The sequence below is a fragment of the Peromyscus maniculatus genome, chromosome 6 (assembly GCF_049852395.1).
Source record: "Peromyscus maniculatus bairdii isolate BWxNUB_F1_BW_parent chromosome 6, HU_Pman_BW_mat_3.1, whole genome shotgun sequence".
Lineage (NCBI taxonomy): Eukaryota > Metazoa > Chordata > Mammalia > Rodentia > Cricetidae > Peromyscus > Peromyscus maniculatus.
The window spans coordinates 73,915,459-73,931,433 of NC_134857.1; the positions used below are offsets into that span (position 1 = coordinate 73,915,459).

The window sequence follows — 15,975 nt, forward strand, 5'->3', positions numbered from 1 at the left end:
ATTTAAGAAAAGTTTAAAGAATCAGAATAGAATCAAAGAGTTGAGATTAGTAATAGAATAGTCCCTTAATTAATTTGGCTTTTGACCTGTCCCACAACAGAAAATGGCTCTTTTATTCTGGCATGATACAGGGAGTTTGTATTTTCCTTTTAACAACATGCTTGAGTTTAAAGAAGGAGAGAGCCATTCTCCAACTCCAAAGTCAGCTTTAAATTTTAATTGAACTGGGACTATTAGAAGACCAATAGTGTTAAATCTTTAGAGAAAAGCAGAAACAAACATTTAAGAAGACATAAAATTTTTTTTTTTTTAGATAATATATACCCATACGCCATTTCACTCTGTTTCCTGGGATAGATGATTTGTCCCTTTTCTTCAGTTGTCTCATTTGTCTTGTGTTCTTCAGATTCCTTAACCTTCATCCTCCTAAAAGACAAAAAACAAAAACCTTTTCCCAAGACTAATTTTGGGGATGTTCCTTTTTGGCAAGTTATTATCTGATTAAATGAAAAGGCATGTGTTACTGGTACAAGTTAGTTTAAATTGGATGTTCATGCTGGTTGATGAACTATCACCTCCTCTAATTAAGAGGTTTCTCTTGTTCAAATCAAACCTTTATCAATTTTGATGGTATCCACAGCTTATCTTCTCCTGTAGAAACAAAAGCAAAACCTCGTCCCCAACGTAATACATACCCTGGTTTCCATTCTGAGGTCAGCACATCCTTAAAGTATATAGGCTGATTTAATTCTGTAGCTTTTTCTATTACCCAATGTCTCTCTGCAGCTGTTGTTCCTTTCTCATTGGCATTCAGAAAATTCAAAGTTAATAGAGCATTATGCAGTCTATTTCTGGGGGTTTTTGTTACTCCTTTCTGTTTATTTAGCATATCCTTTAGAGTTCTGTTTGCTCTTTCTAAAACTGCTTGACCTGTAGGATTATGTGGTATACCTGTAATATGCTTTCTTTTGTAATAATCAAAAAACTGTTTCATTTTAACAGAGACATATGATGGAGCATTGTCAGTTTTGATTTGTGCAGGTATACCCATGATGGCCATAACTTCTAGCAAATGAGTGATTACAGAATCAGCTTTTTCAGAACTCAGAGCAGTTGCCCATTGAAATCCTGAATAAGTATCAATGGTGTGGTGTACATATTTCAATTTTCCAAATTCTGCAAAGTGAAACACATCCATCTGCCAGATTTCATTCCTCTGAGTACCCTTTGGGTTACATCCTGCTGGTAATGGCGTTTGATTATAGAAGGAACAAGTAGGACATTTCTTTACTATTTCTTTGGCTTGTTGCCAGGTTATGGAAAAATCTTTTTTTAAACCTTTACTATTGACATGATGTTTTTTATGAAATTCTGAGGCCTCCAGCACATTTCCTATCAATAATTTATCAATCTCATCATTGCCTTGTGCTAAAGGGCCTGGCAGACCAGTATGAGATCGGATGTGAGTTATATATAAAGGATGACTCCTTTTCCTGATTGTATCTTGTAATTGAATAAATAGTGAAGTTAATTATGAAGCATCAGGGATAAATTCTGCAGTCTCAATATGTAATACCACTCTTTCAGCATACTGAGAGTCAGTTACTATGTTGAGAGGTTCTGAAAAATCCATTAATACCAACAGAATAGCATACAATTCTGATTTTTGCACTGAATTATAAGGACTTTGTACCACTTTACTTAAATTTTCTGATTTGTAACCTGCCTTTCCTTGTTTGTTGGCATCTGTATAAAATGTACGAACTCCAGATATGGGTTTTTGCCGTACAATTCGAGGCAAGATCCAATCAGCTCTCTTTATAAATTCAATTCTGTTGTTTTGGGATATTTGCTGTTAATTTCTCCCAAAAAATTACTGCAAGCTCTTTGCCAAGGTTCACTTTCTGTCCATAATTTTTCAATGTCCTCCTTAGTTAAAGGTACAATTTCTGCTGGGTCTATCCTGCTAATTGACGAAGTCTCAATTTTCCTTTCCAAATCAAGTCAGAGATTTTTTCCCCATAAGTTTTTAATTTTTTATTTGGTTTATTTGGTAAGAATATCCATTCCAATATAATATCTTCCCTCTGCATTAATATTCCAGTAGGGGAATGCCTAGAAGGTAAAATAACCAAAATGCAATCCAGCTTTGGATCAATACGATCCACGTGTCCTTCATGTACTTTCTTTTCTACCAAGGCCAATTCTTTCTCAGCTTCAGGTGATAATTCTCTTGGACTATTTAAGTCCTTGTCACCTTCTAAGGTTTTGAACAAATTAGTCAGTTCATCATTTTTTACCCCAACAATAGTTCGTAGATGAGAAATATCTCCAAATAATCTTTGAACGTCATTAAGAGTCTGTAGTCTATCTCTCCTAATTTGCACCTTTTGGGGTCTAATTTTTTGTAGCTCTATTTTATATCCTAAATAATTAATAGAATCTCCTCTTTGTATCTTTTCAGGAGCAATTTGTAATCCCCAGCAAGGCAAAATTTTCTTTACTTCTTCAAACATTCTTTCTAAAGTATCTGCATTTGAGTCAGCTAGTAAAATATCATCCATATAATGATAAATTATAGATTTAGGAAATTTTTTACGTATCACTTCCAATGGCTGTTGTACAAAATATTGGCACAGTGTTGGGCTATTTATCATTCCCTGTGGGAGGACCCTCCATTGAAATCTTTTAACCGGTTGAGAATTATTATAAGTAGGCACTGTGAAAGCAAATCTTTCTTTGTCTTTTTCTTGTAAGGGTATTGAAAAGAAACAGTCTTTTAAATCAATAACTATGAGAGGCCATCCTTTTGGTAACAGAGTAGGCAAAGGAATTCCAGATTGTAGAGAGCCCATTGGCTGAATTACTTTGTTAATTGCTCTAAGGTCTGTTACCATTCTCCATTTACCAGATTTCTTTTTAATAACAAATACAGGAGAATTCCAAGGGCTGGTTGACTGTTCAATATGCTGAGCATTTAACTGTTCTTCTACCAGCTCTTCTAAAGCCTGGAGTTTCTCTGTTGTTAAAGGCCATTGCTGAACCCATACAGGCTTGTCTGTTAACCATTTTAAAGGTAGAGCTGTTGGTATTTTTGGAAGATTATCAGTTGTTGTGCCCTGTTCTTGTATAATATGGATGGCTGGTGACCACTCAAAATAATGCCTTCTAATATTTCTCTCAGAAACATGTACTAGTTTATGATTTGTTTCTGAGATTGGAGGGATTTTAATCTGAGTATTCCATTGTTGCAACAAGTCTCGACCCCACAGGTTCATAGCTATGTTAGCCACATATGGTTTTAATTTTCCTCTCTGTCCTTCTGGACCTATACATTCCAGCCATCTTGCACTCTGTTTCACCTGAGATAATGTCCCAATTCCTAACAGTTGAACGTTTACCTCCTGAAGAGGCCAAGCTGGATGCCAAAATTCTGGTGCAATTATGGTAACGTCCGCACCTGTGTCTACCAGACCAGACAACCAAACACCATTTATTTTTATAATTAATTTTGGTCTCTGTTCATTAATAGAAGTTTGCCAAAAAATTTTCTTTATGTTTTCTCCTGAATTTTCTATTCTCTCTGTTTCATCATCCTGACCAGCATGATTTATTCCAATAGTCATTTGGTTATTTAATCTCTCAGAGCAGGGATTTCCTCTACAGCTGCAGGAAAGGTTTGAACTGGTTTTGCAATGGGGGCCTGCATGAGGCCCCTCCGGGAGTTTCCCGAAAACTGAGGCAAAGGATTACCCTGTCTGTCCTTTGTTGATCTACATTCATTGGTCCAGTGTTTTCCCTTACCACACCTTCTGCATACTCCAGAAGGAAGGGGCATTCTGTTGCCATTGTTCCTTGAAGAAACATTGCTTCTAGGAATGACCTGTTTACAGTCCCTTTTAAAATGCCCTTGCTTTCCACACCCAAAACATCTAACACTCCTCAAACCTTTTGAAATTACTTCTCCTACCCACGTATCATCATGCTCATCAACCTCAACATTAATTGTTTCTCTAATCCAATCTTCCAAAGGTACAGATCTTGCCTTTAACGGCCTGATTATTCTTTTGCATGCTGCATTCGCATTCTCAAATGCCAAAGCTTCAATTATTGCCTTACTAGCTTCTGATCCTGAGACCATTTTGTTTACTGCTGAAGCCAGTCTTTCTAAAAAAATCTGTGAAAGATTCTTTTGGGCCTTGCATAACCTTTGTGAATGACTCAGGTTTTTTTCCTGGTTCCTCAACTCTGTCCCATGCATTCAAGGCTGCCATTCGACATAAAATTAGGGTTTGAACATCATATAAACATTGTGTTTGTATTGAAGCATATTGGCCTTCTCCAATAAGCTGATCCTGACAAACTTGTATTCCTTTATCCGTCCATTGTTTTTCTACGTTTCTAGCTTCCTCCTTAAACCACGTTAGAAATTGAAGTCTCTGGCTGGGTTCCAGAACAGCTTGTGCAAGGTCCTGCCAGTCCTGTGGTATAATCCTATTATATGTTGACCAAGAGTTTAACATTTGCTTTACATATGGGGAATGCATGCCATAAGATACTATTGCCTCCTTAAACCTTTTTAAATCCATCAGTTCAATTGGAGCCCAAATATTTTGTGTAGCCATTTGATCAGGCATCTGCTGTACGGTTACAGGATAAATTAAGGGTGACTGTGTGAAAACAGGCTTTCTTTCTGTAACCTTATGATCCAAACTTGAACCAACTTCACTGTTAATTTCTCCTGTCTGAATTTTTACAGGTTTAACAGGTTTTTCTAAAGCTGTTATCCTGGCACTTAAATCGACTATCTTTTTAAATAGTAAAATGAGAATAAGCATGGTGATAAACTGCATAATTCCCATAATACTAATCTTTTCATATAGTTGTTCCATTGTCAGACTGCCTAAAATTTCAAACAAAACCCATTCTTCCAATGTACACAGGAAACCCATTCTTTTTAAATGTGGAAAAAAAAAATTTCTTTTAAATAGTTTCCTTTATGACTTACCAAATCTGCGTAGAACAGTAGAAATCCCAGCGAATTTCAAAAGAGCCACCTAGTGTCCTAAGTGTGAATCCAGAGAGAGAGAGAGAGAGAGAGAGAGAGAGAGAGAGAGAAACAGAGAGACAGTGAGAAAGCAAAAGCGAAAGTGAAAGCGAAAGTGAAAGTGAAAGCATAGCTGGCTAAAGCTTAAATCCAGCCACTTGTTTCCTCTTGAGCCGAGTCAAGGCTTGGCTTTACAGGCAGGGGCCCTGTTTAGCAGGGCAGGCCTGAGTTGTTTGTAGCACTGGCTTTAAGCAAGCAGCTCACAGTCCGGCCTGAGCCCAAGCAGACCTGGGCCGGGGCTAGGGAGCCGGCTGCTCCGGCTCCAAGCACTTTTTAATGGATTTGCCCCACGTTGGGCACCAGATGTAGATGTAACCAATCGTCTTATTAAAATAAGAAACACAGAGCCAATGTAAAAGAGAAAACCGAGAGGTCAGAGCTCAGAGATAAAATCTTACCTCCTGCAGTGCTCCTAACTTCCCTGCAAGAGCTACTTCCTGTTTGTCTGTGTTTAAATAGTCTTTCTGTTCTGCCTTCTCATTGGTTGTAAACCCAACCACATGACTGCCTCATCACTGCCTGTAAGTACCGCCCTCCAGGTCTTAAAGGCGTATGTCTCCAATACTGGCTGTATCCCTGAACACACAGAAATCTACCTAGCTCTTCTAACCACCACGCTCTTGCTATGGCTCTAATAGCTCTGACCCCAGGGCAACTTTATTTATTAACATAAAATTAAAATAACATTTCAGTACAACTAAAATAACACCATACTCTGTGAATTCTGTACCCTTGTGTCTTTGATGCCTCCTACAACCCTGCATTCCTCTCTTCCTTGAGGTTCATTGAGTTCTGCTTAATGTTTGGCTGTAAATATCAGTATCTGCTCCCAAGTGATGTATACTGGACTAGGCACCAATCTCTAAGTGTAACAGAATTCATTAAGTATTGTCTCATTGATTGTTTGTGTGTGTGTGTGTGAAGACACTGCACCAACTTCTATAGCTGAGCACAGTTGGATGGATTAAATGGCCATTTTAAACAGAAACACCACTGGAATCCATAAGCTGATTTTACAATTTTTATTCATTTGATATTTTATTTGGGTATTTTATTTATTTGGGATGGATGTGTCCATGGAGAAAAGAGGAGAACTGAACAAAAGGTTCTCTGAAAGAGCAGCAATTGCTTTTGCCAACTGAGTCCTCTCTCCTGTCCCAAACACTGAGTTTGGAAAAAACCTTCTTCATTATCTTTGCTTCCCTTGTAATCAAACACTCATGTTTGTTTTCTCCTTTCTGTGTCCTTGATCATAACTTCTGCTCAGTCCAATCCAGAGAGGTTTCTCCAAAGAAACCCTGTTGTAATGTACTCGATGCCAACAGTTAAAATGAATTTCAGATTCTAACTCCTTAGATAAAAATCAAAGCAGTATAACAACAGGGTAGAGGCTGTGCAGACTGTACCAGAGTCCAAGGCTCCCCCCTCCCTCAACCTGACATTGACTCCTTTACATCTCTGTATTACGACTCAGCCACCATGCAGTTTTTCCCTAGTTTCACTGGAAACTTTCCACACATGCCATAGTCTATCATTGTATCATTGGTAACACCATGACTGCTGTTTCTGGGAGACAAGTATAGGACAAGGTTTGCCAGGTCCTAGGATCGCTTCAAGCATTTAATAGGGTGCTCCAGGAAAGGGCAGTGAGCAGGCCTGGAACCATAAGTTTCAACTACTAAGTGGGGATATAAGCCCACCATTGTCTTCCAGTCTGAGGTCTCAGAGACCTCAGAAGCATGAGCTGTAATGAAATCCAGTGTCTGGGTTTTCAGCTGCCCTGAGCTGTGGAGGTCAGCCAGGAAGAGAGTGTGGGCAGCATTCTCCACAGAGAGGTCCCTGAAGAGGGCATCCTCACACATGACCTTCAAACGCTCCAAGCCATACTTGTCAGCAGCTGCCAGCAAGGCAGCTGCCATGCTATTGAGGTCTGGGGCTGTTCCTGTGTAAATGAAGTCCATCATTAACTTGAAGACTTGTGGCTCCAGGTCAGGGATCTCAACGCGATTCTTTCTGCTCTCCTCCATATCATGTTGAAACATGGCTCTGAAAACTGGAGAGCGAGCTGCTAAGATGGCCTTGTGAGCCCGAAATTCGTGGCCAGCTACCACTAGGCAGCAGTCTGTGAATTGGGAATTCTTCCACAGCTCTCCTAGCTCATCTGCCAATGTGCATCTGGGGACCAGAATTCCTGGCTTCTTTTTCTGGTCAGAGAGGCTCAAAGAGACCGGAGCCACACTCACCTTGCAGACAAGGGTGAGCTGGTCATCTGGGAGAAGCCAAAATGCATGGGACAAGAGAAAATCTCGAAGAATATACTTTTTGTAACCCCAGTCTTGGCCTGGCACTAACCTAAAGGCTCTTGGGCTCTTCTTGACTTTCGTTTTCTCTCCTTCTGCACTTATGATCCAGAACTGGAACTTTGCCCAAACATGACTCTTTAGGCAGTTGAGCAACACTAGGTAAACTGACAGGTAATCTGCACTTTGTTCATCGACTCCGTTCGGGTGTACTCTCAAACACCATTTGTCATTGGCTCCTATTGAGAAAGTGGGGCTTCTAATGTTTTGCCGCATTTCCTCAGCAATGAAAGGGAAGTTGCTGATGGTCCATCTGTAAGAAAAGTCCTGATCGCTGATTTTTGTGTGGTCCGATCTCTGAGCGATCTCATTTCCTGCCATTTCTCCTGCAGGTAGTTTGAATGTTCAACTGGATTGACAATGAAGAACTAGCAATTGATTTCTCTTTACCCTGTGAGACGCAATAACAGACAGGATTTTGATTTTAGTTTTTGTTTCTCATCTGTTCCCTCTTCTACAAGGCTGAAAAGTTTGGTCTCTGATATTTTCTATCCAGATATCAATGCTAATTTCAGAGAACACTGTCTAGGCTACTTGATACCCTTATATCACTCCATTATTTCCTAGATTGAATCTTAGGTCAATAGGTAACTTGTTTTGACAATTATACATAGCTTTTGGATAGTTTGGATCACTCATTCTATTAATTCATATAAAAAATGTTGCACTAGGGTTCTCTAGAGGAACAAAATATATACAAGGAATATATTTGTATATATATATATATTGATATATACATATATATATATCATCAAAGGTGATTTATTAGAATGAATTTGGGCTGCAGTCCTGCTAATCCCACACTACCTATGAAGGGAAAGACCAAGATTCCAGTACTTACTCAGTCCAGGACTTTGGATGTGTCTGCTGGTCTTCAATATATGCTGGAGTTCCAAAAATTCTCTATTGCCAGGGAAGGGATGGACTTGCTGCAAGGTGAGGGCAAGCAGGAAAATAGCAAAAGCTTCCTGCTTCCATGTCCTTTTATAGGTGTCCAGCACAGGGTGTGGCCACATTTAGGGTGTGTCTTCCAACCTCAAGATCTGGATTAAAGGGGTGTGTCTTCAGGCTCTGAGATCCGGATTAAAAATTTGAGTCATTTTACCTCCAAAATCTGTCCTTGAAGTGGATCTATCTACTTCAAATGAAGCAAAACTCTTCTCTCTGTTGTGACCTCCATTTTAGGGTTTTAGTTAATTCCATATCTTGTTAAGTTGGGAACCCACAAAAACCAGCACAAGTGTATTTTGCTTATTTTTGTTCATCTTAAATAAAATAGGGATGGTGTCCATTCCTACACAGCTGTTATTTCCTCTTCCCAGGGTTTTACACAAATTTTTCCCACTATCATGATGGGAAAGAGGTGCTTCCTTACCCTGTCAGGGGTCTCAGTGTTCACAACATGGAGTTCAGGGTGGAAGAATTCATATATGGTGATCAAAAAGCAGAGCCAGGCAGCAACTCTGAAAGTGGCAGGCTTCTTTCATCCAGACTCACATTCCCTGGGATGGCTCCACACACTTTCATTGGTGATTTTGCCCTTCCCCCTCACATAATTCTTGGAAAAACTGTACTCGATCCACTTAGTGTGTGCTATGAGAAGATCCCAAGTTCTCATTTCCATGAAACAGACTGCCATGATTCAGTTTCTCAGTACCTCATAATTTTCATCCCCCACTGGTGAGTTCTGTCCTCTTTAAACTTTGAACTTCTATGCTTACTCTGATGGGCCTTCGAAGTGAGACGGTATTCTGGTTTTCAAAGGGTGCAGAATGTATTCAACAGTTACTGAAGAAGGGGTTTTGAAACAGTTCTTCTTAGAATGTGATCTGTAAAATGCTCCCCACATCTATCACTTTCTCTCTAGTTCATCATGTCTAGAGGGACTCACTAAGCCTAGAGGACAGGAAAATTCATTCAGTGATTCAATCAATTCAGCAATTCCCATCCTAGCTCTCCTGAAAGTCTAGCTCTAAAGCTGCTCATCCCTCAATCCAGGATAAATCAATCCATTGGTTTTGATCTCTGAATTTTTGGTTCCTCATTTGGGAACCTTTGGCAGGAGGCTAGCTAGTCCCCTCTGTGACTTTTCTGTAGGTGTATAGGGCCAGGGTGGCAGAAACCCCTTCCCTCAAATATCTCATTAGTAATGAAGGTAGACAATTCCTGCAAGACCCTTCATTTGTAAGTAAAGTGCTGCACCTGTAAGAACTGAGCTACCATGAGCATGCTCCTCCAGAGTGGGAGCAATTCTCTCAATGGAGAACTGACTCGTGCCTGGATCTCAAGTACAAGATCTTTTCATATAGTTTGTCATTCCAGGAATGGAACAAGTTTAGCTTTTATTTCAGGTAGGTGGTTCTCTGGGGAATATGGCACAGCCAATGTGATTTAGATTCCCAAAAGGAGAAGGCAAAGTCTTAAACAGCAGTGCTGTCCCCACCAGAGAAATCCAACAGTCAATACAGCAAACAATACTAAAAGTAACATGTAGAAAGACTTGCAGAAAAACACAAAGACACACACAGAGAAATACACACAGAGACATATAGACAGAGACAAAAAGATAGAGAGAGGGAGAGAGAGAGAGAGAGAGAGAGAGAGAGAGAGAGAGAGAGAGAGAGAGAGAAGAGATTGCTTGAAAATGGATTTGGGAAAACAGAAAGTCTTTCTTTGTCAGCTGGCAAACACATGAGATATTTGGGATTCTAGTGAAGCAACTAGGCCTTTCTCAGTGTGGGCTTTTAAGCAAAATTCCCATATTCTGGGTTGACAAATTTCAGTTAATAAGAAGATAGCCCAAAGTGGCATTACAGAAGCCAAAAATGTTACTATATTTGAAGCAAGGTTTGAACATTTAGAGATATTCCTAGAACTATGGACTTTGGTGGATTAAGCCTTTGTTTTAGCTGTGGCAGGGGTTACTGTTTTTTTTTTACAAAAGTGCTGGGTTTTACACCTAGAATGGTACTTCCTTCATGGAGACAGTTGTGCTTACCCATGGGGGCCTGATAATGTCTGGGCCCTGTTACACAGGAGAGTCAGTGCACCATGAGCATATGGTACCTCAGCAGCCTTCAATAATACAACCGATAAAAATCACTTGGAAAAGTGATTACCTTGTATGGGCAGAGCAATGGCCCCTTACTAAGGAAAAATTGGAGGCTGCGTACACATTAGTTAAGGAACGGTTAGATGCTGGAAATATCATTGTTTCCACTTCACCTTGGAACTCACATATATTTGTTATTAAAAAGAAGTCAGGAAAATGGAGGCTATTACAAGATCTTAAAGCTGTAAATAAAACCATGCTTCTCATGGCAACAACACAGCCTGGCTTGCTTGCCCTGTGGCATTTCCTAAATATTGGCATTTAATTGTGGTTGACTTGAGGGATTGTTTCTTCACCATTCCTTTGCATCCCGAGGACAGTCCTCACTTTGCTATCAGTGTTCTTTCAGAAAATCTTAAGGAGCCTTATCAGATATATCAGTGGGTGGTATTGCCTCAAGGAATGGCCAATAGCCCTACTATATGTCAAATTTATGTATCTTTGGCCCTAGCTCCAGTTCCAAAAGCTTTTCCAGGTGTTTATATAATTCACTCCATGGATGATATATTAATGGCTGCTAAAGATAAAAAACTTGTTTTTGATGCCTTTTCTAAATTACAAGAGGTTCTTAACCTAGCTAATTTACAGATAGCCCCAGAAAAGGTACAGGTATCTTTTCCCTATCATTATTTAGGTCATGAATTGTTATACACAGGCATATGCCCACAAAAGATTACACTGCATACGGATCAGCTACGCACGCTTAATGATTTCCAAACCTTTCTGGGGAATATTCAGTGGCTTCGGTCCACTTTAAAAATTCCAACAGGTCAGCTTCACCCTTTGTATGATGTCTTAAAGGGCGACCCTGACCCTTTATCTCCCCATAAATTAACAGCTGAAGGACGTGTAGCCCTACAATGTCTGCAAGAGGCCCTGGAGCAGGCTCACATGCAGTATATAGATCTTTCTTCTCCCTTATTGTATTTGATATTTTGTTTTTCCCATTCACCTACTGGAGTGTTTTGGCAAACAGGTCCTATACTATGGGTACATTCTCCAGCTTCTGCAGCAAAAATCATCACTCCTTATCCACAGGCTGTTGCTCAGATTATATTTAAGGGAATCAAGATCAGTGTGCAAACTTTTAGTAAGGAGCCAGATATTGTGGTGATCCCATACACCCAGTCTCAATTAGCATGGTTGCAAGCTAATGATAATGATTGGACCATATTGACATGCTCCATGCAGGGTCGGTTTGATACTCACTACCTCTCCAATGATGTGTGTCAATTTTTTAAATTGCATCCTGTTATATTTCCCAAGATAGTACAGATGACTCCTATTCCTCAGGCCCGTGTGGTATTTACTGATGGCACTTCATGTGATTTTGCTTTGGTGGTTTCTGGTAACATAGTAAAGAGAATGAAAGTCCAGGGCACTTATGTCCAGATGGCAGAGGTACAGGCACTGTTGCTTGCTTTACAGATGTTTTCTGATGAGAGTGTAAATATTTATACTGAGAGTCAATATGTGGCACATGCCATTATGCCTTTGGAGACAACAGCCTACATACCATCCATTTCTCCCGTTCATGAAAATTTATTGCAAGAACAAGGACTTATATGGTCCCGCTCACATAACCTTTATGTGGGCCATATTAGAGCTCATACTCAATTGCCTGGACCTCTAAGTGAAGGTAATCAGAGGGCTGGTGCCATTACTCATATGGCTGTCACATTAGTTTGTTCTGCCTTTGATAAGGCTAATCAGTTGCATCAATGTTATCATCTTAATGCTGGATCTCTTCGTCATCATATAGGCATAACCCGGGAACAAGCCATCCAGATGGTTAAATCATGTCCTATTTGTGTTGAATTTTTACCTGTTCCTCATTTGGGAGTTAATCCCCAAGGACTTTTACCTAATCATGGGTGGCAGATAGACGCCAAACACATGCCTTCCTTTAAAAAATTACAATATGTCCATGTGTCTATTGATACATATTTTCTAATTTTTGCTTCTGCCCATTCAGGGGAAAAGATTAAAGATGTAAAGAATCATTGTCTTCATGCTTTTGCCTATATGGGAGTGCCAAAATGCATAAAGACTGATAATGATCCCGCCTACAGCAGTACGGGATTTTCAAAATTCTGCAAGACTTTTCTATTGTTAATAAGACTGGTATTCCTTATAATGTTCAAGGACAGGCTATAGTAGAATACTGCCATCGTAACTTAAAAACATATATTGCTAAAGTAAAAAGGGGGGAGCTAGGGGCTCATCTCTCCTCTCCACATTATATTCTTACCCTTTTTTTTAATTAAAAAATTTTTATTGGTGGATTCTGCTGGAGTATCAGCTGCAGATAAGCACTGGAGGGCTCCTGCTGCAAATCATCCTCTGGTGCGATGGAAGGATCTTTCTACTGGCACTTGGAGGGGACCCAAGTTTGTGTCCTTCTGCAGGACAATGAAGTTCCTCTTTGGGTTCCTGAATGCTGTGTGCGCCCTGTGGCTGCAGCTGAATCCCAACATGGCAGAGACCTATTGGGCCTTCATGAAAAACTCTCCCATTCTGATGCCAATGGGCATTGAGAGCGCAATACGGCCAGCCTTGGCAAACATTAATGTAAGCCTAGGAACTCTAGCCATGTGGTTGGATTCTTCAGAAGGTAATGTATGGTAACTTTTTTCAAAAATGTTGAGAATGTGTCACACCTTGGAGATTAAGGATAACTCTGAAGGTCAATGACCTTCATTTGTTAACAGTAGCATGCCAGCTAAGCCTTTTCACATTTTGCAAACCTCTTCAAGCTGGTGTAGTACCTACTTTTCAGGAATGGATCTGTGAAACATTTATTGGCCTCCTGACATTCATCTATCCTTTTTGAAGTTACCTTAAAATTTGTGAGCCTGAATGTAGCCATTATTGAGACCATTAGTTCTGCTCCTTGTTTGCTGTTTTTGGTTTGTTTTCTTTATGGTTCTTAGTTGTTCTTTTGCAGAGCTGCCAGCCTAAGTAGTGCTGGGATCAAGAAAAAATGGGCCTTGGTGGTTCGTGTTCCTGGAGCTGCATCCATGCCAGTGGACCTTGGCAGTTAGACACAGATGATGCTCACACGCTCCAGAGACTCTGACATCGCTGTTGCCATTTTTGTTATAGCGGTGGTGGCCACTGCTGCTATTGCTTCTGGAATTGCTATTTCATAATTGGTTACTACAGCTAGCACAATGGAGACCCTGGCAGCAAACGTAGCTACCACAGTTAGTTAATCTTTCATCTTATTGGGCACGATAAATTTAATTCTACTATTATACATTTAAATTGGCTTTGAAAGTTGTAAAAATTATTAAAACTCAAGTACCATTTGCTTATGGGATATCACCCTACAAGGACTCCAATTTGCAGTAAGGCTCGTTAAGAAAGGGAATGCTTCAATTGCCTTTAGCCTCCTGGCTATGGGTGGGTTAGGACTTCTGTTGGTCTTTTCTGTCGCACAGATTGCAAGCCCAGTGCCACTTTGAGATCTTTGGCAGCAATTACTCTACAGCTCACCTGGTTGAGTCTATATGATAATGAGTATTCAGAGATGGGCAATGCCTGGGGGGGGGGCGCTCATCAACCTAAGACAGAGCATTTGTGTGACCTGGGCAGGTGTCTCCACGACGGCTAAGGTAACCTGCTGACGTCCCATGCAACCTAAGTCAGAAGCTCATTTTTAGTAAAAAAGGGGGACCCTGTGGGCCCTGTGGGCCCTGGCCCCCAACTGTGAGTGGCTGCCTCCTTGCTTGCCGACCTTGACCAGAAGTCCTCCCTATTCAGATTCCCTGCCAGTTTCCTTCTCACCTAAGGATCACCAGAGGTTCTTTGTTCCTGTATCCTGCATTTGGTGTAAACAGCTTAGGTGCAAGAATGTAGAACATTCCCTAGCAAACTTTTGCCCTCCGGGGATCCTCCATTGTGCTGTAAGCCTGTATTTAAGGTTTTCTCCCTCTTTCAATAAACGGCATTTGGCATTCGGCATTCAGCCGTGGCGAATGACTTGCAGTCTCTTGTCTCTATTTTGAATCCGCAGCCCCTGGTGAACGGGTATCCGTAACCTCAGCGATACCGAAACACATGGCCAGCTGCTTCAGTGTCCAGAATAAGTGTGAGATGTCACCATATTCCATGGAGGAAGTACCACTCAGGCTGCAAAATCCTTTACCTACACAGCACCACCTGCCAAAACAGAAACAAGGGCCTAATCCATCAACATCCATACTGATGAGGAAACTATAAATATTCTGCCCCTACTGTTTGGCCTCCATAACTGTTCTTTTTAACAGAATTATGTCAATTTAGAATATAGACTCTGTGCTTGAGAGCTTACCCCAGAAAATCTCTAAGGTACAGTAGGTTCCTGAATAACCAGTGTAATTGTCAGCCTGTAAATACAGACTGTAGATGTAACTAACCGTCTTGTTAAATAAGAATCACAGAAACAATGTAAAAGAGAAAGCCGAGAGGTCAGAGCTCAGAGCTAAAATCTCACCCTTCCACCTGCGGTGTCCCAGCTTCCCGAAAAGAGAGCTACTTCCTGTCTGTAAGTCGATTTTCCAGTCATTCTGCCTTCTCATTGGTTGTAAACCCAAACACGTGACTGCCTCGTCACTGTCTGAATGTACAGCCCCCTAGGTCTTAAAGGCATATGTCTCCAATGCTGGCTGTATCCCTGAACACACAGAGATCTATGGGATTAAAGGCGTGTGCCACCACCACCACCACCACCACCACCACCACCACCACCACCACCACACTCTTGCTATGGCTTTAATAGCTCTGACCCCTGGGCAACTTTATTTATTAACATACATTCAAAATCACATTTCAGTACAATTAGATTACCACCACATTTCCCCTTTTCTATTTTAATAAAAAGAAAAAAAGCAAAACGTTATAACTAACAAAAGAAAAACTATATACAAAAGTACAATAACTATATACAATATATACAAGTAATACCTAACCAGGTATTTGACAAATCAGAGAAATAATTCCATTATCTATCCTATTTTGGTAAATCTAAGATGTATCTAATGCACTTTCTATCCTAATTAATTTTCAACTATAACTAACTAATCTTCAACCATAACTAACTAATCTTCAACTCCCTCAGAGACCCAAGAAGGGAATAATATTAGCTAACAAAAATAAAAACAGGAAGTGCATGCAAGCAACTTCCAAAAAATTTGTGAGGTGACAGAAACAGCCAGCTGCCTGGGCAGTCACCTGAGGTTTCTCCCCAGTGTTGGGGCATCATCTTCAGCCTATAGGCTTAGTGTATCTGACAGACTCATTTGTGATGTAGGATGTACACAAGGTCAACAGTTCAACCTCACATTGGGTGAGAGCAGTCCATGTACCAGAAACACCTGAATTCTACTAGTGTCCTGTCATGATTCAGGATTTTA

At 40.4% G+C, this 15,975-nt stretch overlaps 1 pseudogene; it reads right to left on the bottom strand.

Moving 5' to 3' along the window:
• Positions 1 to 6,708: 6,708 nt before the first annotated feature.
• On the bottom strand, positions 6,709 to 7,788 carry LOC143274055 (speckle-type POZ protein pseudogene; annotated as a pseudogene).
• Positions 7,789 to 15,975: the final 8,187 nt, after the last annotated feature.